The 24,255-nt window shown below is 39.9% G+C and overlaps 1 non-coding gene across 1 annotated transcript; it reads right to left on the minus strand.

The window, feature by feature from the left end:
* Positions 1-11,042: 11,042 nt before the first annotated feature.
* LOC145038130 (small nucleolar RNA R71) lies at positions 11,043-11,149 on the minus strand. The gene has a single exon (XR_013679196.1). It is a non-coding gene; the product is annotated as a small nucleolar RNA R71 (small nucleolar RNA).
* Between the last annotated feature and the right edge of the window lie 13,106 nt (positions 11,150-24,255).

Here is a 24,255-nt window from a genome sequence, read left to right on the forward strand (position 1 = left end):
GCTAACACTGCAAGTTATGAAGCATCAAGGAAGAGAAAAAGGAAAAAAGAAAAGGCTAAATGTGTCATTTTGAATCCCAATGATAATACTTCATCAATTCAAGATCTTACTACATAAATGGATACATATATCACTGAATCTTTTCTGAAAAGTTCACCATTACCATGAAAATCCACATTGATTATTCCTATCTTAATGGAATCCAAATCATGAAAACTCATGTTGCCACATGAGAAGTTATTTTTGGATTGACTTTCAACAATTGAATGATATCTATAAAACAGGGGAGTATTCTCACATTGCTGTAAATAAGTTTAATGTTATTCATGATTCAATCCTAGATTGGGTTTATGCATCACTAAACACCTAAAACTGTAATCAGGCAAAAAGTATAGTAAAGATCCACAAGCCATAAATACCAAATGTTGGTGTGGACAGATCAAATATTCATCCCAACACTATAAGTCGTTGATCTATGGAACTGTAAACAAGGTCAGATGAGGGAAGCATTAAGAATGTTCAAAGAAATGAAAGCCACAAATCCAAATCATGTAACCTACACTAATTTAATTGATGGCTATTGTAGAGTCAACAATTTTGAAGTTACCTGAGGAGTTTCAACAGAAGGTATAATTAACATTGACAATTGAGTTGTTCCTTCTTCTCCTAATTATAATGAACCCAAAATTGTAATAAGGCAACATAAAACCCCAAAATTGGATGAAAACCATGGATTTTATTAAGCAAACATATGAAATTCTTAACTAGATTTTAGAAAAACAAAAGATTTCAACAAATGAAGTATAGTATTAGCAAGGATAGCAAATTATCAATGCTGAAAACAAAATACCTTTTAATCGATGTGAGAAAATCGCATCTTGAAAGAGCAACTATGATCGATCATAGAAAATCACGAGTTAGGGAAGGAGACAAAGGAACAAAAAACATAGAAATATGGAGATGCACATGAGCTTGAACGAACCTGTACATAAAATGGAGATTTGCTTGAGTAAACGAACCAGAAATAAAGATGGATCGATGAACAACAATCCGAGACCGGAGACGACAAGGGCAAAAGGATTCTCAGATGATAACCCTATGGGGATGACCTATCGTCACTATAACCATAAACAAACTACGTCGTTTTTCTGTTTTCCAACTATATATATATATATATATATATATATATATATATATATATATATATATATATATATATATATATATATATATATTATGGGGACAAGAAGTCATCCCTACAGGTGTTTCAATAAGGCGCCAACCCAATTTCTTTTCCCGCTTAACATGTTGAAACAAGAAGTCTCCCCTGTAGCTTCAAGAGTCAATAAAAATTTGTCAACTCTATGGAGACGACATGTCGTCCCTATAGGGAGCCTATAGGGACGACAGATTTCGTCTCTATAGATCTCGTCCCTATAAATGTTTATTCTTGTAGTGCATGTTTTTTTTCTAGAAGTACACTATTACATTTTAACATTTTGGGCTCTCGATGCCGGAAATGAGCAGTCACTCATACGATATTTTATGTTGTCGAAGGTCTCCATCGTGTGACTATTCGAAACTTTATTGACATATCTTCTAATAATTTAGTAGTTAAAGTGAACTAAAAGATTTTGGTGGAACGTTCAGCCACTTATTAATTGCGAGGCGTGACTAAGAAGATTGAGTTCAACGCAATAGTTACTCTACACATAAAAAAGTGACAAATATACTGGAGTTAAAAAAAAGTGATAAAAAAGTGTCAAAATATCATAAATCGTCACATGAAGTAAATGTTTATGTTGCTAACTCATAAAGTGGAATTTGTCTCACATGATTTCAGTGTAGCAAAAATTCGGTACATATGGTCTCATAATTATAAGTGTGACTGAAGTTGAATGTGTGTTATAGATTATCTACCGTTTATGTGTATAGTCACTTGTTATTTCAAAGTGGTTGTATGGATTTGGAGTAGCCACATCATGTCATAAATATGTATCGAATAATTTTTATTAGTTACATGGCGAAATATTCATGTAGCTATTATTTAGAACAAAAATGATGAAAAATTGTTAATAATTAACTTTGAGATTAGTCGCATTGAGCATTATTGTTTGTAAATCAAGAGACAATATATTTGTAACTTTTTATGTGTATAGTCACATGTTACTTCAAAGTAACTATATTGATTTCGAATAGCTACACATATTACAAATAATTATCCAAATGATTTAAAGCAAAAATGGGAAAAAACGATTAATCATTAAGTTTTATATTAATGACATTGATTGTTATTGTTTGTAAATCATAAGACAATATATTTGTAATTGTTTATTGATATTGCCATATTTATACATATTTTTAGGCAATATTGATCTACATTTTTATTAATATTTTGGTTATTTGAATAGAATTATAGTACTTATAAGAATAAAATGTGATCTTCAGCCAAAAAAAAGCATTTTCAAAGAGAAGGACCATAAGTCACAATATATGGAACATTGGAGACTTGGAGTACAAAAGATGAAGAAATTCACAAATTCAACCAAAATCACATCGTGGAGCCTCTTGCCACGACCTGGACTCGATCTTTCCAGAAGATAAGCACGCGAAGAAAGAATCATTGGTGAATACGAATAACTTACAGATCACGTCGTGGAACGCTTGTCAAAGCGTGACATGTGAAAATTCGAATATTATAAATACTTTTGGCCATTACGACTTGGTAGACTTTTGGTTGATTGGAGGGTTTCCAGAAGACGATTTTTAGCAGAGGAAAAGTTCTGGAAAAAGGTATTCAACATCAAAGGAGTAGAGATTCATAATTTAGTTTACTTATTTGATACTTATGAACATGTTTGCCTATTTAGTTTGTGTTTGTTTGTTAGTTGCTATTATGAGCAACTGAATCTAGCTACACTTGTTTAGCTAGATGAAGCTTGTAACTTATGAATAGCTTAATTTTACATGGATTTATTTAGTTGGTAAATTGCTTGTGTTTGATTTATAGTTACCTAGCATGCTCATGTTTGTTCCTTTAGTTGCTTAATTTCATGGTCTGTGTAGCTTATTGACCATTAACTGGATGAACTTGTTTACATAATGATTTAGTGAACACTAAATTGTTAGAGTTAGGATTGACCAATCTTAGTTAATAATTAAAGTAAATAAATTTAGCTGTGCTAGAGAATGTAGATTATGACTATAATTGCGTTTGCATAATAAATCTTACATAGCATATTCATAATCATAATTGATTCTGTGTTTAATTGTATGTGATCATACACAGCTTTACATGAATTAATTAATTATTGGTAAAGTTAGACTTAAATTACTAATATAATAATAACCAACTTGATAATCCATAATTATTAGCTAGCCATGAGGACGAAGTGGATTCGAACTAAACAAGAGTGTTTTTACTTATTGATTGAATTTGAGTTAAGTTCGTCTGATCTTGTAAAATAAGATAAAACCCTTTCTTAACTTGTTAATAATTAGGTTAATTTGATAGCAAGTAGATTAATTCATAACACCATTCCTATAACATTCGGATTCCCAGGTATCTTATTTTAATTTTCTATTTTGAGTTTAATGAAGGGGCTCGGCGAGTAGACGCTCAGACTCGCCGAGTAGGATCACAAATTCTTATCCGGATTAATAACCGCACTCGATGAGTCGATGCGTGGACTCAACGAGTCCGCATTGTAAAGTGAAACCCTAAATCTTAAGGGTTGAGCCCTATTTAAGGCCTTTATGGGCTTCATTTGCAGCCACTACACCCTTGAGAAACCCTAGAGAGCAGAGATATCGTTTGTGGTGCAAGAGGAAGGCTAATCCACCATTTATTGTGTGCTTTAGGAAGAAGAAAGGAGAAAGGACAAGCTAGGCGAGTTGGGGAGCTTGGATCTACTCCCATTTTATCAGAGGAAGCTGTTAGAGGTATCAATCCGTGCTTACTCTCTTGATTATGATGTTTAGTTGAATCTAGGGTTTGTATATGCATTATTTTGGCTTGAATTTGGAGTACATAAGGTCCCAAGATGAAATGATTCTTAGATCTGGACCTCAAGTGGTCCAAAGAGTCCCTATAGCTATGCTTTATGCCAATCCTTTTGAGTTGTGCACCTAGGTGGCCATTTTAGTGGTTATTTCACCAAAAGAAGCTTTGGGTGCATTGCATGTGAGTCAAGTTTCGACCTTTACGTGGTTTTTGGTCATGGGGAGGTCAGATCTATATATTAGAGAATCGGATCTGACCTCAGAAGGTCATTTGAGTGTGATTATGGAAGTAACTCGCCGAGTTCATAAGTGGACTCGACGAGTCGAGTCGGGTTGCCCCGCGATTCGCGACATGTGATAACCCGTTGAGTGTAGAGTTGACTCAGTAAGTCGAGTGTGGCCTAGGGGTGAAGAGGACATGTATGGACTTGCCGAGTCACACGAGGACATGAAAGCGACTTGTGGACCATTGAATTTTGTTGACTTTTAGGGTTTGGTCAACAATTGGACTTGTGGACCATTTGAAGGGTAAAATGGTCTTTTAGCCTTATTAAAGGACATGAAAGAGACTAGTCTATCCTAGAGAGCTGTTATTGAATTGAGATAATTGTTTATGTGTTTAGGTGAAGGCTAGATTAGTGCATACATGTACGAGATTATCCGAGATATCCGAGGTGAGTCTTCTCACTATATTGTACTTGGAAGGGTACCTATGTGTGAGCAGAAGGTCTTGTATGCTATGAGATGTATGTACTATACGTTGTTATGTGATATATATGTGCTATGTATGTTATGTATGATAAGGACCGGAAGGCCAAGATGACATGGACCGGAAGGTCAGGAGGTTACGGACCGGAAGGTCAATACGGGTAGGACCGGAAGGTCTACCGGAATTCGGGATGGAAGTCCCTTGAGACACCTGGATTGGAAGATCTCATAGAGTTATGGACTGGAAAGGCGTATGTGTTGTATGTGGTATTTTGGGGAACTCACTAAGCATTTATGCTTACAGTTGTGGTGTTATGTGTTTCAGGTACTAGTGATGATTGCGGGAAGGCGCCAACATGATTCGTACACATTCGTGGAGTTTATGTTTGTGATGATAACATTTGATACATTATATTTTGACATTATTTTATGAGTAAATGTATGTTTTAAAAATGAAAAATTGTTTTGAAAATTTACGTTGTTACAAGTTGGAATCAGAGCCTTGGTTTGAAGGATTCGGATGCACCTTCGGGTGTATCTGAACTGAGACTGAGGATTTGAGAAATTTTTCTTAAATGAAAAAAAATTTCTAAAAGAATAAAGAGGTTTTGAAACGAGCAGAGTATAGCAGTGTGTACGATCAGCCAACGCCCGAACGGTGATTTCCCAAAATACCCTTACATTATGTGTTAAGAGTTATGTTATGATATGTTATGCGTGCTAAGTAGGCTAGGTATTCATATTAGGCCTACGGTGGCCTGATTTGTGATGCCTTAGCCTAGGAAGATTTCTACTGCTATGAGATGCTTGCGAGTAAGTAGGTAGTAGTGAGGGGCTACGAAAGGTTTACCAAAGGGTAGCTTATGCTAACGAGAAGTAGAGTACTTGTGATCTGGGATCCAAGGAAGAGTACTTGGGGTGAATACTGATGTGGTGTGGATGGTAGTATAGGGCCCGTACTACTGAAGACACCGGATCAGTGCTAAGCCCAAGTAAGAATCCTTTGGGTACTAGGGAACAAGTAGGCTTGAGTTATCGAGTGCTAATATGCTCGAGCGGGTCTCTGATATTTTTATGATTGTATTTCGGAGACATCATGGTTGGGACATGCTACAAACCTGAGACAAGCGGCGTGAGTGACGAGGAGCTTCGTCAGATAATCCACGATGAGGTGGAAACGGCGATTCGAGCTGAGATTCCAGAGATATTTGGGTCTATCAAGACCACATTGATTGAGACTTTTGATGAGCGGTACGCAACGGTGACTGAGGCTGTGGCTGCTACTAGGCCTCAGGGAGGTGACTCGTTGCCGTTTTAGGAGTTCAGCAACACGAAGCCACCAGAGTTTGACAGGACGTAGGGTCCGATCGTTGTGATGAGATGGATTTATGATATCGACGGATGCTTCTACACATGTTCATGTCCTGAGCATCTGAGGGTACGATTCGCGCTGAACCAGCTCTGCTTGGGAGTGAAGGATTGGTGGAAGTTCGTGACGGCGAACTTCACTCTTGCAGAGCTTTCAGAGGTAACCTGGGAGAGGTTCACCACCATGTTCAGAGACGAGTATGTTCCCCCAGTGGAGAGGGAAATATTGACCCAGGAGTCTTTGACCCTCAAGTAGGGTACTGATTTTGTTATTGTGGTTACCAGGAAGTTTCATGAGAGGGCGATGTTCTACCCTGAGCAGGTGTCTACCGAGCAGCTAAGTAGGAGCCGGTATTTGGGCGTTTTGAGGAGGGATATTCAGGAGTTCGTGTCGAAATCGACTTATCGGAAATTTGCGACGCTCCAGGAAAATTCATGTAAGAGGGAGATTGAGTTGGAGACTCAAGCCAGGGAGGTGGCCGAGTCTCACAGGAAGGATCGACAGCCGACATAGTCTCAGCCAGCAGCCAAGCGGGCAAAGCCTGCCGATTCGAAATCTTGAGGCCAAAAGGGCTGCCCTTTCTAGAAGTGCGGCAAGGGACATGATGGGGTTTTTCAATCAAGTGCTTGCTATAAATGTGGCAAGGAGGGGCATATTGCTAACGATTGCCCCAAGGGATTCATGGTTTGCTTTCATTGCAACCAGACGGACCAACGGAAGGTCGAGTGGCCACAGCTGCTGTAGGGGTCAGCGGAACGGTCTGCACAAGCTACTGAGGGACGGACAATGAAGGCCGAGGCACCGAAAGCTTGCGGGAGAGCTTTCTAGTTGACAGCAGAGGAGGTCTGCGCAGCACCCGATGTCTTGGTTGGTACATATTCTTTCATTTATTTATGATGAATTGTGATGCAATGCTTATTTTATGATATGTGTAGGTACTTTTCTTGTGAATTTTGTACCTGCTTTGGTGTTATTTGACTCGGGTGCGAGTCGATCCTTTGTATCGTTAGCTTTTAGTCGTTACATCAGTATTTGTCGAGAAGCGTTGAGTCAACCTCTTCGGGTTTCCATAACGGACAAGTGAGCGGTTTATGCTACTGAGGTGATTTGGGGTTGTGTACTCAAGATCTTCAGTGTTGAGTTCTCGATTGATCTGGTCCCGATTGCGATGTGGGACGTTTGTGTTATAATGGGAATGGATTGGTTGAGCCGTTTTGGGGCTGCTATAGACTGCGAGTGATAGTTGGTGATGATACGAGACCCTAGTGGGGGAGTACTTACGGTGTACGGTGAGGGTACCCGTTCTGAGTCAGCATTTTGTTCGATTGCTAAGGTGAGGTAGAGTTTACAGCAGGGCTGCAGCGGGTTTGTAGCCTATGTGATGGATGCATGAGTGGCCGTTGGGAGGTCAAGTTCGATTGATGATGTACCGATAGTGCGCGAATTCTCGGATATTTTTCCCGAGGAGTTGCCAAGTGTGCCTCCTGAGAGGCAAGTAGAGTTCCGCATCGATTTGGTTTCGGGGGCAGTGCCAATCGCCAAGGCGCCTTATCGCGTTGCGCCACCAGAGATGCATGAGTTATCCTCGCAGCTTCAGGAGCTGCTGGGGAAGGGGTTTATTAGACCGAGTAGTTCCCCTTGGCGAGCGCCGATCCTTTTTGTCAAGAAAAAGGATGGTTCACACTGGATGTGCATTGATTACCGGGAGTTAAACAAGTTAACGGTCAAGAACCGTTACCCATTATAGAGGATTGACGACCTGTTCGATCAGTTGCAGGGGGCGTCTTGGTTCTCCAAGATTGACTTGAGATCTGGGTATCATCAGATGAGAGTACGGGATGAAGATATCCAGAAGACAGCGTTCAGAACTCGTTATGGGAATTACGAGTTCGTGGTGATGCCTTTTGGGCTCACCAATGCACCGGCGGTGTTCATGGATCTCATTAACATGGTGTGCAGGATGATGTTGGATCGCTCGGCGATCATGTTCATTGATTATATTTTGGTATATTCAAGATCGAGAGAGCAACATGAGGAGCATCTGAGAGAGATTCTCGGGGTATTGAGGTCGGAGAGGCTTTATGCAAAATTCTCCAAGTGCGAGTTCTGGCTACGAGAGGTCCAGTTCTTAAGGCATCTCGTCAACCAGAATGGGATTTTGGTTGATCCTGCCAAGATTGAGGCGGTTATGAGGTGGAAGGTGTCGGGATCACCTACCGAGATTAGGAGTTTTCTAGGATTGGCTGGCTACTATCGGAGATTTATCAAAGATTTCTCCAAGATCACCGTGCCTCTCACCAAAATGACCCGATAGGGTGTCGATTTTTTGTAGGGTCCGGAGCAACAAACCTGGTTTGAGACACTTCACCAGAAACTATGCGAGGCTTCGGTGTTAGCCCTCCCGGAAGGGATGGAGGATTTTTTGGTGTATTGTGATGCATGGATATCAGGGCTGGGTGCAGTGCTTATGCAGAATAGCATATGTATCGAGGCAACTGAAGTATCATGAGACGAGGTATCCCACCCACGATCTAGAGCTAGGGGTAGTGGTGTTCGACCTCAAGATCTGACGTCACTATCAGTATGGGGTTCGGTGTACCATATACACGGACCACAAGAGCTTGAAGTATTTAATGGATCAGCCCAACCTGAATATGCGCCAGAGGAGATGGTTGGACATGGTAAAGGATTACGATTGTGAGATCCTTTACCACCTGGGCAAGGCTAATGTTGTAGTTGATTCCCTGAGTCGTAGGACGAAGAGTGCCCCGATTCCAGACATTTGTATGCGGTTGACAGTGATGACTCCGGTGTTAGACGCCATTCAGGAGGCCCAGGTAGAGGATGTGAGACCGGAAAACCGCAAGAGAGAGCAGGTGATTGGGCAGGTACCTAAGTTCGTTACCAATAGCCGTAGGCTTATCACCTTTCAGGGTCAGATTTGGGTGCCGTATGCAGGCAGGGAACATACCACTTTGATGGAGGAGGCACACCGATCGAGGTTCTCGATCCATCCCAGGGACACTAAGATGTATTTGGACCTGAAGAGAGAGTACTGGTGGCCCTATATGAACAGGGATATGGCGTGGTTCGTTGAGAGGTGCTTGACCTGCCGTAGGGTTAAGGCCGAGCACCAATGTCTGCACGGCAAGTTGCATCCACTTGAGGTTCCCCAGTGGAAGTGTGAACAAATCTCTATGTACTTTATTACCAAATTGTCGAGGACCGTGAGAGGTGTTGATTCAATTTGGGTGATCGTTGACCGGTTGACAAAGAGTGCTCACTTCCTTGCTATCAGTGAGAGTTTTTCTGCAGAGAGGTTGGCAGAGGTGTATGTGAGGGAGGTGGTATCGCGGCATGCTGTTCCGATCATGATTGGGTCAGATCGAGATGTACGTTTCACTTCCAGGTTCTGGAAGAAGTTCCATGAGGAGTTGGGTACTAGACTGCATTTCAGTACCACCTACCACCCACAGACTGACGGGAAAAGTGAACGGACGATTCAAACGCTTGAGGACATGCTTCGAGCATGAGTATTGGACTTCGGAGGAAGTTGGGACACGTACTTGCCTTTGGCTGAGTTTTCCTATAACAACAACCACCATTCGAGTATTGGTATGCCTCCCTTCGAGTTGTTGTATGGGAGGAGGTGTAGGACTCCCATCTGCTGGGGAGAAGTGGGGCAGCGAGTGATGGGCAGCACTGAGATAGGGCTTCAAACATCGGAGCAGATATAGCAGGTCAGACAGAGGTTGTTGACAGCGTAGAGTCATTAGAAAAGTTATGCAGATAGGCAACGATCTGATTTAGAGTCTTAGGTGGGGGACTTCGTACTCCTAAAGGTGTCTCCCTAGAAAGGAGTGATCCAATTCAAGAAGAGGGGCAAGTTGGGGCCCTAGTATATTGGTCCGTTCAGGGTGATCGCTAAAGTGGGCAGGGTAGCGTATCGCTTAGAGCTACCTGCGGAGTTGAGCCAGATCTATGATACCTTCCACGTGTCCCAATTGAGGAAGTGTATAGCCGACGAGTCGGCGATAGTACCATTGGAAGATATTCAGGTGGATGCGAGCCTGAATTAATGTGAGAGGCCAGTCGCGGTGGTGGATCGAAAGATCAAGGTTTTAAGAAACAAGGAAGTGCCACTAGTTCAGGTTCAGTAGCAAAATCGAAAAGGGTCTGAGCTGACTTGGGAGCCGGAAGCAGAGATGCGGAAGCTACACCTAGAGCCGTTTGTAGAATGAGACTTCGAGGGCGAAGTCTGATTCTAGTGGGGGAGAATTGTAACATCTGGATTCCCAGGTATCTTATTTTAATTATCTATTTTGAGTTTAATGAAGGGACTCTACGAGTAGACGCTCAGACTCGCCGAGTAGGATCGCGAATTCTTATCCGGATTAATGACCGGACTCGACGAGTCGATGCGTGGACTCGGCGAGTCCGCACTGTAAAGTGAAACCCTAAATCTCAGGGCCTGAGCCCTATTTAAAGGCCATTATGGCCTTCAATTGAACCCAAAAACGATACCGAGCCTGAATTTGAAGAACATACAATTGAAACCGAAAACGAGCCAAGGAACGAGATGGCGAATATTGAAGAAATGTCCATGGGAGCTTACGGAAAGAGAATTTGAGATGATGTTGGTCCAGGCTTAGTACAATCCGTTATTCCTGCCACTGACACATTTTAGCTAAAAGGACATATCCTTTCTGTACTAAAGGATATCCCATTCTATGTAAAAGATCATGAGGATGCGTTCAAAAATTTCGATGAAGTGAATTACATTGTTGATTACTTCAATGTCCCGAATGTTAACAGAAATACCGTTTTGCTAAGGATGCTTCCCGTTACCTTTAAAGGAGCTGCAAAGGATTGATTAAAAGCACTTCCACCTAGTACAATCATTACCTGGGCTCAAATGCATGAGCATTTTCTCGACCAATTATGTCCACCATCCAAGATAGCTAAACTCAAGAAGGCAATAGCTAATTTTGAGCAAAACCCGGGTGAGTCACTTTACGAAGCATGAGAGCGTTATAAAGGGTTGTTAAGGAATGGTCCTCAACATGACCTTAACATTCAACAAGAAGTGTCCATATCCGGGCCAAGTCAAGGAATTGGTTGAAGAATTTGTGAAGCATTCTCATGAATATCACAATCCAAGGAATGAAAGTGTGAAAGGACTTGCGGGTGCACATTCTGACGCAATGGCTGCCATGATGGCAATGCTGAACACTATGGATAGGAGATTGACCCAAATAGACCAATTAATTCATGCAATTCGAGTTGGTTGCGAGAGATGTGGTGGCCCACATTTGACAAAAGATTGCAAAATGGATGAATATGAGAACAAGAAAGCTCAAGTTTGCTATTCAAGTGGAGATAAATACGATGAAGACTGGAGAAAACCAAAGAAAGAGTGGTTGCCTTACGAAGAGTACAAGAAGCAAAAGGAGGAGAAATTTAAGCAGACAGGCCGAGGCTTCTATCAAAAAGAGAAACCATCACCCGAGAAGAAAGTAGACTTGAAAAATATTTTGACCCGATTTATGGAACCATCCGAGAAAAGGCACGATGATACTGATGCAGTGCTAAAGGAACACATGAATATGATGAAGGAACAACACAAAATTATGATTGACCAGCAAGCCTCATTAAGAAATCATGAAGCGTCAATTCATAATTTAGAAGTCCAAGTTAATCAACTCGCTACTTTGGTGAACAACAATTTATCCTCACAATTTCCCGAAAAGAAAGTTCAATCTCACATCATCGCCATTGATACTGAAGGATAGGCAATCTCTGAGTTTTTATAGACACTAGAAGAGGGGCCACAATAGTCCGATCCAGAGTCGAAGAAGCCAAAACTCGAGAACGAAAATGTTGCTGAAATACAGAGACCACATCGTGGGCCTTATCTTTCCACGTCGTGGCCACTATCTGAATAGAAAATTCTAGACACTGTCTTGGCTTATCGACCACCTTTGCCATTCCCGTCTCGAGCTGATCTTAGTCCACTGGAAAGGGAACATCTGCAGTTTATTCAGCAAATAAAGGGTATTCCTATTAATGCTCCTTTTATTGATTGAGTTGCAAAAGTTCCAGAATATGATAAGTTCCTCCAAGATTTAATAGACACTCGACATGAATTGAAAAAGAATTCTAAGTGAAGAGAGATACCTAAGAAGATGGGAGATGCTGGACGCCTCACTCTTCCATGTGAGTTTGGTAATAAGTTGAAGACATATGCTTTAGCGGATTCCGGGGCTAGCATTAATTTGATGCCTTTATCATTTTAACAAAAGTCAAATATTCAGAAAATGTTGACTACAAAGATGACCATCCACATGGCCAATCGTTCGGTGACACAACCAAGAGGAATTATAGAAGACATCCTTGTTAAATTTGGGAGATTCATTTTCCCAATTGACTTTGTTATTATGGATATGAAGGAAGATGCTAATGTCTCAATCATTCTTGGTTGCCCCTTGCTAAATACTGTTGGTGCTTTGGTGGATGTTCGTGAATCCAAGCTTACATTGAGGGTTGGTGATGATAAGGAAGATTTTGGAATGTAAGATGGGTTTCAAGGATATGATGTTAAAGGTGAGGTGTTCAATATTGATGAAGATAATGAACTTGAAGAATTGGAAAAACTCATGGAGGAGGAAATCAAGAGACTTAATCAAGTCAAACACACTAAACCAAGAGCACCCATTCCATTTCTCGTTGAAGTCATTGCATATACAAAACCAACATCTTGGGTAAGTAAGGAAAGTGATGACATGTCTAGTGATGAAGAGGAGGTTACATCAAAGGAGACTAACCTAGTGGTGAAGGAGGATGAGGATATTATGAAGTTTACAAATGATGAAAAATTGAAGACTCAAGGGATCAAACGCAAGCTCGATGGAAATGAAGTCAAGGCTAAAAAGGAGAATTCTAAAAATGCGTATATTCATCGAGTGCAAGCTTACCAGAGGCATTTCAAGGAGCAGAAGATCCTGGTGGTGGAATCATCTGAAGATTCGACATAGGAGGCACAGAGTCCGACTCATGACTCCATTAAAAAGAAGCGCTTCTCGGGAGGCAACCCGAGTTTGGTTTGCATTTTGTTTTCTTTTCTTTCTAGTTTTTGAGTTTTTGATTAGGAAAGCTATAAATTCATCATGTAAATACTGTAAGTGGTAAAAATTAGCTGTGGGATATTTTAGAAATAAGTGGTAAATAATTAGCAAAAACAAAAAAAATTAATTATCTAAAAATTATAACTTGGTTCACGTCGCGGTAAAGCTCACCACGTCGTGACTATAGATAAATTATGGGGTGATCCCAGTACTAATGACCATTATGATGGACCCGTGTTGATTTTGACCCAAAAGCAATCCACGACGTGGCATTGCCTACCACAACGTGTCCTTTAAAAAGTCACCGGAGGACCAGTGCATAAACCCTTTGACCACAAGTTGTACCCCATTTGTTTACTTGTTTACCGTCACACAAACGGAAGCAAGAGTCCTCACATCTGATATCTTTAGATTTTCTTCCAGATCTCTCGCATCTTCTTGTCTTCTAACTCAATCTGGTATGTATTTCTTCCACTAATTGTTCACATTACTTGCAATTTATACATTTTCATGGCTAGGGTTATGTGAATGATAAAATTTCCACAATTGGGTGAAATGGATTACTGGTTTTAGGTTCTATGCCTTTAGAATAGCAATAGAAACAAATCCCAAGTATTGTTTTTGGATAGACTTTCTCATACAGTGTTCGATTAGTGACCACGTTCCGAAATCACGATGTGGCGTGCAATACCACGACGTGGTACCTGGGTAAACAGAATTTTACTTCATTTTTTGTTTAATGCTTTGGGTGTTTTGTTTGCATGGTTTAATTTTATTTTCAGGTATGGCACCTAGAAGGGCTGTTCAACAGGACAATTATCCGATTGATGTGGCAAGTATTCATTCATTATATCGATTTCCGCAAAATATTTCACGAGCCTTGTTGACGACATATCAGAACCGTTTGGGGTGGTTATACAATAGGTAGTTTGTTATAGCTTCGATTGTTGACTGGGGATGGCTTGGCGGTGTTGGACTGGTAGTTGAATTGGAACGCTATTGGATTAAAGTGTAAGAGGGGGACCATTTATCCTTTACTTGCCATGGGTGGAGGAACTTGCTTGCGATCCAAGAACCCGTGTACCAGGAATTATCATTGTAGTTTTTCTCTACTATGAGCTTTGAAGAACTCACCATTGATTTTGATTATAATTGGGTGCTAGTTTTTCGGTTGGGCGGGGCATATCGGGAATGTATTCTTTGGGAAATTGCTTGGCGCATGGGGATCTATACGGAAGTGGAGACTCAATCTCTGTTCTTTGTTCCATTTTTACTTTGTTGTGTTCGGGATTTTATGCCCGGTACTTTTGATGTTCAATTTTGGTGTACTATCTCCAATCACGAGTACAATTCTCGTGATTCAAGTGAGGCACAAATTTGGAATCCAGTGCATCGTTTTCTTCACTGTCTTATCACCTTTTCGATCAATCATAAACACCAAGGTGATAAGGTTTCTTTAGAAGATTTGTTCTTTTTGAGGATTATTATTACTCCCGGGGTGTGTTGTGATCTTCCTTACATGCTCGCCAGATTTATGGGAAAGAAAGTGACCAGTTCTCGACAAGGAAGTCCGATTATGGGTGGACATTTGGTCACCCGTCTTGCCCGATCATATGGGATTTTGTCTCATGATTTTGTGTGGAATATTACCCGTTTTCAAGACAATGACTTAACTATTCAGTTTTTGGGTTTTATGCGAGTGGTGGTCAATTTCGGGGGAGGCTATGTTATACCCCCGAAAGATGGAGAGTAAGAGATGGAACAACCCGAGCAACCTCCTGCAAGATGATGGAGAGATGTTAGAGCAAGGGGAGAAATTGAAAGAGGACGTTCTGCTTAACAACATGAGGAAGGAATGCCCACCGACCCATTTCAAATCCAGGTTGGGTCCTATTTGGATAATCTCCGTGGTGGGATGAATTCCAACACACAGATGTTGGAGGCCATGTTTTCTCACAATGGTGTAGCTCGACCACCTTCCGTGCCGCCATAGTGCCCGTATATACCTACTTGGGAGGAGCTTTGGATGCCAAGGGGAGATGGAGAAGGACCTAGTGTAGTACAAGGAAATGAAGATGATGATTGATTTTCTTATTTTTAGTTCTTATTTAGTTTTATTTGGTTTTGTTTTGAATATTGTTGAACTTATTATGGTTTGTAAGACTTGGTTTATTATTATGTTACTTTTATTTTCTTTTGGTTGTTTGATTACAGCTTGCCAAGGAGTTTTGGGAAGGAGTAAATTTGAGTTATGAGTCGTGTTTGTTAGACAAGTATTGTTAGAGTCTAAGAAGTCAAGAGTCGCGACCCACTATTCGACATAAGTGTGGGGTGCATTAAAGAGAGAGAGAGAGAGAGAGAGGGAGAGGATAGAGTCGAAAAGTGTCTTTACATATTGGAATAGAAGAGTCTTGACCCATTAAGACATTGGTCAAGTACAAGGTTCAAGAAGAAGTGGGTTAATATTATTTTCTGAAGGCCCAATTTTCATGACGTGGCGTTCTTTTCCACGTCGTGGATTGGTATAAATGAGAAATTATGCATGCGTTCTTTTACGACACCACGACGTGGTATTCTACATCACGATGTGATTTCTCAAATTTTCTCCATTTTTGAAGACCATTGGGTGTTTTACCGTATGGCTTTCCACATATCTTCTGGGTATCATTCTAAAGATTATTATGGCTCGTTTCCTCCACCATATACTGTGGCGTATGCTTTCCCACATTCTTATACACATTTGCATCTCTTATTGAAGATTGGAAGTTTCGATTTGTTGTTGATGGCTCATTTACTTCTCTATCAAGTTCAAGTCCAAGTTCATATTTTGAAGAGGTCCATATTCGAAATGCATATTTTATCCGCACTTTTGGAGTTTAGTTCACGCCACTATCCTAGGGGAGTCTGTTCCTTTTTTTTTTTCTTTTTTATTGTTTTAATTTCTTTTATGCATACAATAAGGGCATTGTATGAAATAAGTGTGGGGTAAGGGGTAGAAAAAGTAAATTGCTAGATAATTTGGTAAATTTTAGTATTTTTTAGAATTGGATCTAGTAGTAATAATTTGAATTGTAGTTGCTAGTGTTATATGGGATGATCCGATAAGAGCTCAAATGTTTAGTTGAGCCGATAAACGTTATAGTGCATTTTTGGCCTCCCTTATTCTAGTGAAATCGTTGAACAAAACATGATCCTGCTTGGTTTGAGGAATGCAATATGTTTAGCAGTCTAAACCAGAAATCTATCCAGGAAAGCTACGTCTTAACCAAGAAAGGTTGAAGTTAAGTGCCTTTGCTTCAGCATGTAGGGTTTTGAGTGAAAAAAGTGAGTTATACATGAAAGAGAGAGAGAGAGAGAGAGAGAGAGAGAGAGATGAACGAAAAGTGAAAAATTAAAGAATTTTGGAGCCATCAAGTTTGAAGATCAAAATATCAAAATTCTAAAAGTTGAAAGTTGAAGATGCCAAAAATCATTAAAAAAGTGAATTCAAAGAAGTTAAAGATCAAATATCAAGGAAAGTGAAGAATCAATAGCTCCAAGTGATGGTATCTTAAAGTTGTAGTTCTCTAGTTTATGTATGCTTGGGTAGCTTTATAACAATACTTTGAGGTTAAGTAGGATTTCTGGGGATGGATTCGGAGGGTTGCATAAAATGAGCATTGTTCGGAAGAAGTGGGTGATTGTTTATAAAGAATGTGAGTATTTAAAGAATGGGGGGGGGGGGGTCATTTACGAAAAAGTTTAGACATAAATGCATGCGTTAAGGTCTTGGCATAATGGCTGAGCTAGAAATGGATTGATCTATGTGATGCTAGTAATGAAGGTTTAGATTTAAATTAAGTAGATTTGCTTGAGGGAAAGCGAAACCCAAGTGTGGGGTATTTTGATATTGCCACATTTATAAATATTTTTAGGCAATATTGATCTACATTTTTATTAATATTTCGGTTATTTGCATAGAATTATGGTACTTATAAGAATAAAATGTTATCTGCAGCCAAAAAAATGCATTTTCAAAGAGAGGGACCATAAGTCACAATATATGGAACATTGGAGACTTGGAGTACAAAAGATGAAGAAATTCACAGATTCAACCAAAATCACATCGTGGAACCTGTTGGCACGACGTGGACTCGATCTTTCTAGAAGATAAGCACGCGAAGAAAGAATCATTGGTGAATACGAATAACTTACGGATCACGTCGTGGAATGCTTGTCACAACATGGCATGTGAAAAGTCGAATATTATAAATACTCTTGGCCATTACGAATTGGGAGACTTTTGGCTGATTGTAGGCTTTCCAGAAGACGATTTTTAGCATAGGAGAAGTTCAGGAAAAAGGTTTTCAACACCAAAGCAGTAGAGGTTCATAATTTAGTTTACTTATTTGATACTTATGAACATGTTTGCCTATTTAGTTTGTGTTTGTTTGTGAGTTGCTATTATGAGCAGCTGAATGTAGCTACTCTTGTTTAGCTAGATGAAGCTTCTAAGTTACGAATAGCTTAATTTTACATGGATTTATTTAGTTGGTAAATTGCTTGTGTTTGATTTATAGTTACCTAGCATGCTTATGTTTATTCCTTTAGTTGCTTAGTTTCATGTTCTGTGAAGCTTAATGACCATTAACTGTATGAACTTGTTTAACTAGTGATTTAGTAAACATTAAATTGTTAGAGCTAGGATTAACCAATCTTAGTTAGTAATTAAAGTAAATAAATTTAGTTGTCCTAGAGAACGTAGATTATGACTATAATTGCGTTTGCATAATAAATCTTACATAGCATATCCATAATCATAATTGGTTCTGTGTTTAATTATGTGTGGCCATACATAGTTTTACATGAATTAATTAGTTATTGGTAAAGTTAGAATTAAATTACTAATATAATAATAATCAACTTGGTAATCCATAATTATTAGCTAGCCATAAGGACGAAGTGGATTCGAACTAAACAAGAGTGTTTTTACTTATTGATTGAATTTGAGTTTAGTTAATCTGATCTTGTAAAATCAGATAAAACCCTTTTTTAAACGTATTAATAATTAGGTTAATTTGATAGTAAGTAGATTAATTAGTAACACTGTTCCCTATGATCGATACCCGACTTACCCAATCTATACTATAATCTGACTAGGTACACTTCCTTTATTTGTGCATAGTTAGTCTAAGTTTGTTAGGTTATAAATATTAAAACTAGTGGGTACTTTTGTGCACATCATTTGTACTTGTAAATCATAAACTCTTATTTGTAACACATAACGCAAATGTATCAAAATAAATTTGGTGTTGTTATTTAAATTTAATTGATACATTATCCTAATAATTTAACCTTATCTACATATAAGTTCCATAAAAAGCTAATGTTTGTTATTATTATTAAATCATTTTTGGTGGAGTGATAACATTTCTGGTCTAATATATTTCCATCATAGTAATTTATTTTACTTAGAATATTAATTTGTCACTTTTTAAATGCTACATGTCACAAGTCTACTGTGTAATGACATTCTACTTCAAATAAATGGTCTATGAGTAAAAACAACAAATCATAAATGGTGCTTCTGTAAAAATAACAAATGAATAGTCACACCATATCGCAAATGGTCCATGAGTAAAAACTTCAATCAAATAGCAACACCACATCACAAATGTGTATCAATATTTAAATAACATTAAAGAAGAAGGATTTAATTTGTAATTATAAGTAGTGAACTTTCACAGAAATGGCATGGTCAAACTCTTGTTACTAAATGGTAATGTAAAAGCAATGTTACGACATAGAATGCAATTATATATCTGGTAATTGGCAAAGTTAATATACTACAGTAATTATAAATGTTCTATAAAGTATTGAAGACATACAAAGTTACAAATTATAAATCTATACAGTTGTTGAAACTTATGCATCAATAATAAGTAACCAAAAATTGATCACTTGGATTTTTTTATTTTACACAACAGTTGCGGTGAATGACTTTGATGATTTGATAATGATGTAGAATATTCGTAAAATGGATACTAGGTCAAAGAAAGAGTGTATGAGGGAACCTTTGACAACCTTTGATAATGGCGTAGAATATTTGTAGAATGGATACTATCAACCTGATGTATCAGTTTCAGTAAGTATTGCAAATTATACAACATAAAACTAAAGTTTCTAATATCTAGTCTTTAACATTAATACTAAAATTAAAGATTTATATGGCTAGTACATTGCAAAACCTATAGACACGTATTAATTAACTATATATAAAATGTGATGTATATACTATACATACCTTGATCACACCTAGGAGGCCCTCTTGATATGCAGATTGACACACCCCCAAACCGGAACGGTGGAAACGTTCAGGGGCAGAGGACGTCATGTTTAGTATCACAACACATGTATCATAGTAATCATAGTTACAAACAATCAATGTATTAATAATAAAATGTTTACAAAGTAGTGATTCACAAAAGATTGAATCCAAAAGGAAATAACAAAACAAGACATGAAGCTACTATGCTCCATCTTCTGAATCCCAGAGTGCGTACCTATCTACTATTCTCCTGATAATACAAGTTATTTTGAAAGAGTAGATCGGTATTTAAACTGGTGAGTTCTTAATTCTTTTAGTGATGTAAAGTAAAATGAAAGTTCTTTTTAGAAAAGTTCACCCATTCCTTTAGAAAATCCTATATCTTCTGATGTGATGATTGAAAGTAAAAATGACTTTACAATTCCTTCTATGAATACTAAATGGATACAAGTTATATACAATTTAGAGCAAACAAACAATCGATTGTGTGAATCTGCCCTAAGCCCACAACCAAACAAGGAACATGGAATAAGGTGGAAGTCACACATCCCATTGTTTGTTAGATCTTCATTGTATATAACCCTGACGTATTCATTTAGTACTCATAGAAGGAATTGTAGAGTCATTTTTTACTTTTAATCATCACATCAGAAGATATAGGATTTTCTGAAGGAACATGCGAACTTTTCTAAAAAGAACTTTCATTTTACTTTACATCACTAAAATACTTATGAACTCACCAGCCTAAATGCTGATCTACTCCTTCAAAATAACTTCTATTCTCAGGAGAATAGTAGATAGATACGCACTCTGGGCTTTAGAAGATGGAGCATAGTACTTTGATGTCTTGTTTTGTTCTGTCCTTTTGGATTCAATCTTTTGTGACTCACTACTTTGTAAAAACTTTATTATTAATACAATGGTTGTTTGTAACTATGATTACTATGATACATGTGTTGTGATACTAAACATGACGTCCTCCACCCCAGAATGTTTCCGCTGTTCCAGTTTGGGGTGTGACAGATTGGTATTAGAGCATTGTTTATAGTGAAAAAAGTACATCAACCAATAAAAGATATACAACTATAAATACAATGGGGACGAAGTACTCTGGATAATATTCTATTTTAAAGATATAAGAATACTTTATGAAAATATACATACATGCTTATACATATATATGTAACACCCATAGTTTGGAAGGCCAAGAAAGGAAAGAAAACCCTAATTTTAAAGGGCGACTCGGCGAGTCCGAGCGGGATCCGGGTCGAGGAGTAAGTGACCGACTCGGCGAGTCTGGTCTGAACGAGGAAAACCCTAATCCCGGGAGTTGTATCCTATTTAAAGGGTGTTATGTGCCTCTCTTAGCCCCCATATCATCCTAGAGAACTAGTAAACCCTTGATTTCGTGTGAGCTTCCATCATTTGAGAGAAATAGTTTGGAGGAAGGAAACTTTGGAAAGGAACTTGAAGATCAAGAAGGTTGCTTCAAAGGAAGAGGTGTAGATCCGAGATCTACTTCAGTTGTGTTCATCTTGGAGGTAACAAGCTGCTATCTTCCCTCCTTTACATCTAGATCTATTTTTGTTATGAGATTTGGGGGTTTTTATGGTTGTTTGAGACCCAATTCGAGTTTGGGGCCTAGATATGTTGTTACCACTTCAGATCTAGTAGTGGGATAGTCTAATATGTCATAAAGCTTCAAAAGATGAGGAGTTGGTGAAGCCCTTTTGTCCCAAAACCTAGCCCTAGAGTGTTTTGAGCCGAGATCTCTTTAGTTATACGTAAAGTTTGCAACTTTACATGAGGATTGAGCTTTGGCAGTATGTATCTATGAGTTGGAGCCCCTGCATGGCTCGAAAAGCCACTGTATGGATTAAGAACTGGTGAAACTCGGTGAGTCACATGGGTGGACTCGACGAGTTGGATGAAGCTGGACAGGAACTCGGCGAGTTGGAAGAACAACTCGGCGAGTCTGTTGAAGATTGCCATGTACTCGGCGAGTCTGTTCTTGGACTCGGCGAGTCAGGTCTCAAAACCCAAAACCCTTCAACTTAAGACTCGAATCAGTGAGTAGGGTGGAGACTCGGTGAGTTGGACAGGTCAGGACTCAGAAATCGGTAGAGTCGACGACTCATGGACTGACTCGGCGAGTCGAGACGCGAAAGGAAGGACTCTGAATATATGAACTCGGCGAGTCAGTAGGGTGAATCGGCGAGTAGGGTTAACCTGGAAGGTTAACCTTGACTAGGACTTGGACTTTGACCAGGGTTGACTTGGTTGTCTTTCGGGGGTCAGTTAGACTCAGTGTTGCATTGATATTGGTAGTTTGGGGAGTAAGGGGAGTAGGAGTTCAGTAAGTTACTGGGCAGCAGCTAGTGAGATCATCAGCAAGTTCAGCCAGTGCAGGTGAGTTTCCCTTTGTGTGAATGGGTCTAAGGCCACAATGCCGACCCATGTAGTTATGAGTAGAAGACCCGGGGGTTAGCCCTAGGCACAGTATGCTAGTATGATATTCAGGATGTGGTCCATTAATTGCGGGCGGGTGCCCAAGGATTTGTTTATATGATAGTTTATACTTGTTGCCTGTGTCATACATGTATGTGCCTGGTAGGGAGGTGAGTGTGGGCAAGGTCCCGTGTCTCACCAATAGCGGAGTGTGGATGGTGTTCCACATCTCACTAGTAGCAGAACAGGGGCGAGGCCCAAGTTAGGGAAGGAGTGAGAGTGGGTTGGGCCCGTATCTCACTACCGGTAGGAGCGTGGATGGGGTTCCATGACTCATCAGTAGCAGGACAAGGGCGAGGCCCAGGATAAGCGAGGCCTTAGGACAGGATGAGTCGTATATGTTTAGCTTATGTGTTGTGATATGTTTATGTGTTATTATTTGTTGACGGGTGGGGCCCTGTGACAGGCGAGGCCTAAGTAAAACAGATCTGTATCCAAGCGGGGCTCGAAGCCAGGCGGGGCCTGGAGTGGCGGGGCCGTTGTAGCAGGCGAGGCCCGAGGTAGGGGGCGAGGCCCAAGATAGCGGGTGTGGCCCAGTATGTGCAATATGTGGTTATGCATGGTATGTGGTAGGGTGGGGAACTCACTAAGCTTCGTGCTTACGGTTTTCAATTTTGGTTTCAAGTACTTCCGGTAGCGGAGGGAAGAGCTCGGGGGATCGCATGACACACACCATAGATTAGACAACCTGGGAATGTTTACTCTGATAATGAACATGTGTTTTGAAAACTTATACTCAGATTATGTTTTGGAATGATGATTTTGCTTAAAGTAATGCTTAATTAAAAGAAATTTTTGGTCTTAAATTTTGGGTCGTTAGAAGTTGGTATCAGAGCCATGGTTTGAGGGATTCGGACATGCTCTTGGGTGTGTCTGAACTCAAACTGAGGAATTGGTATAGAAGTTTTCAAAATGAAAAGATAGTTTTGTAAAAAGAGAGTTTTGAGAAACAAAACAGTTTTAGAAAAGCAAAAAGAATTCAAAAAGAATAGAACTTTAAAAAGAGAAAAGAGGTGTGGTGCATGCAATCAACCGAGCTCAAGTAAGTACCCCAAAATACCCATACAAGTCTATGTTTTGATTAATCAGTTAATAGAACAGCATGCTAGATTAGGACTCAGGATCTAGGGATGATGCCTTATGTGCCTATTATATGCGCTTTTGATCTGCATGATAGTGCTGAATAGATAGTAGTAGGATAGCCTGTTAGGTTATGCCTGAGTTTATGAGTTGTGTTGCATGCTAGTTCAGATTCTTGCTATGTGGATATGATTGCTTAAGTATGTTATGGTTAGATTTTGCCTTTGTCTGAATGTTTCTTGCTTTGTGCATTGTGGGATTCTGAGTGATGGGAGTTAGCCATTAGGTGGATACGACACGTCACATGTGATCAGGGTTGAATAATCTCAGAGTGTTGGATTTGGTCCTATTGTGCAACTCTTTTTTGAGTCCAACCGTTGTAGGAACAAGTCCTCTACTTGAAGGATTATCCGAGCCTCATCACATGTGATGGTATCCAGGTGATGGCTAACTGGCATCACAAGGAGGCCTTCAGCAGCTGAGGGCTGGTTTAATTTGAGTCAGAGGTTTCCCTAAGGTATGCCTAGGATGAGGTAGTGCTGGGAGTAGTAGTAGTAGAAATGGGACCTGGTGGAGTCGAAGCAGTTCTTGAAGAAAGTACGGATAGATGTGAAAGGTAGTATGGGCCCGTACTACTGAAAGCAGAGGATCTGTACTCGATTCGGGAAAGGCCGAGACAAGACCGGGAACTTGGCAGTGAGTATGTTTGGTCTCGCAGCAGTGAGGAGTATTCTGATAGTGGTTATGTTATATGTTTCAGTATGGTGACGTTGCGAGAGAGACCAACGGGCGGATCAGGCGCAGGAGAGGGATCGGGCCCGGGTTCAGGGGCTGAGGAGCTCGAGGAACGGATGAGAGAGTTGATATCAACTGAGGTTACGCGCAGTATTCTAGCTCAGACTCCTGTGATCTTTGGCACGGTCAAGGAGGGTATATTGGAGATTTTGGATGAGAGGCTGGGAGCCTTCCATACTGAGATGATGGCATTGATGGGAGCGCGTACCTTGACATTTCGAGAGTTTAGGGCTTGCGGTCCACCAGATTATCATGGGGCTAGGGACCCCATCGCTAGCAACAGATGGTTGGCTGATGTTGCCAACGCGTTCCGTACGAGTTAGTGTCCTGAGGAGGACAAGGTCGGACTCGCTTCCTGTCTT

The sequence above is a fragment of the Lactuca saligna genome, chromosome 3, assembly GCF_052625555.1.
Source record: "Lactuca saligna cultivar CGN05327 chromosome 3, ASM5262555v1, whole genome shotgun sequence".
Taxonomy (NCBI): domain Eukaryota; kingdom Viridiplantae; phylum Streptophyta; class Magnoliopsida; order Asterales; family Asteraceae; genus Lactuca; species Lactuca saligna.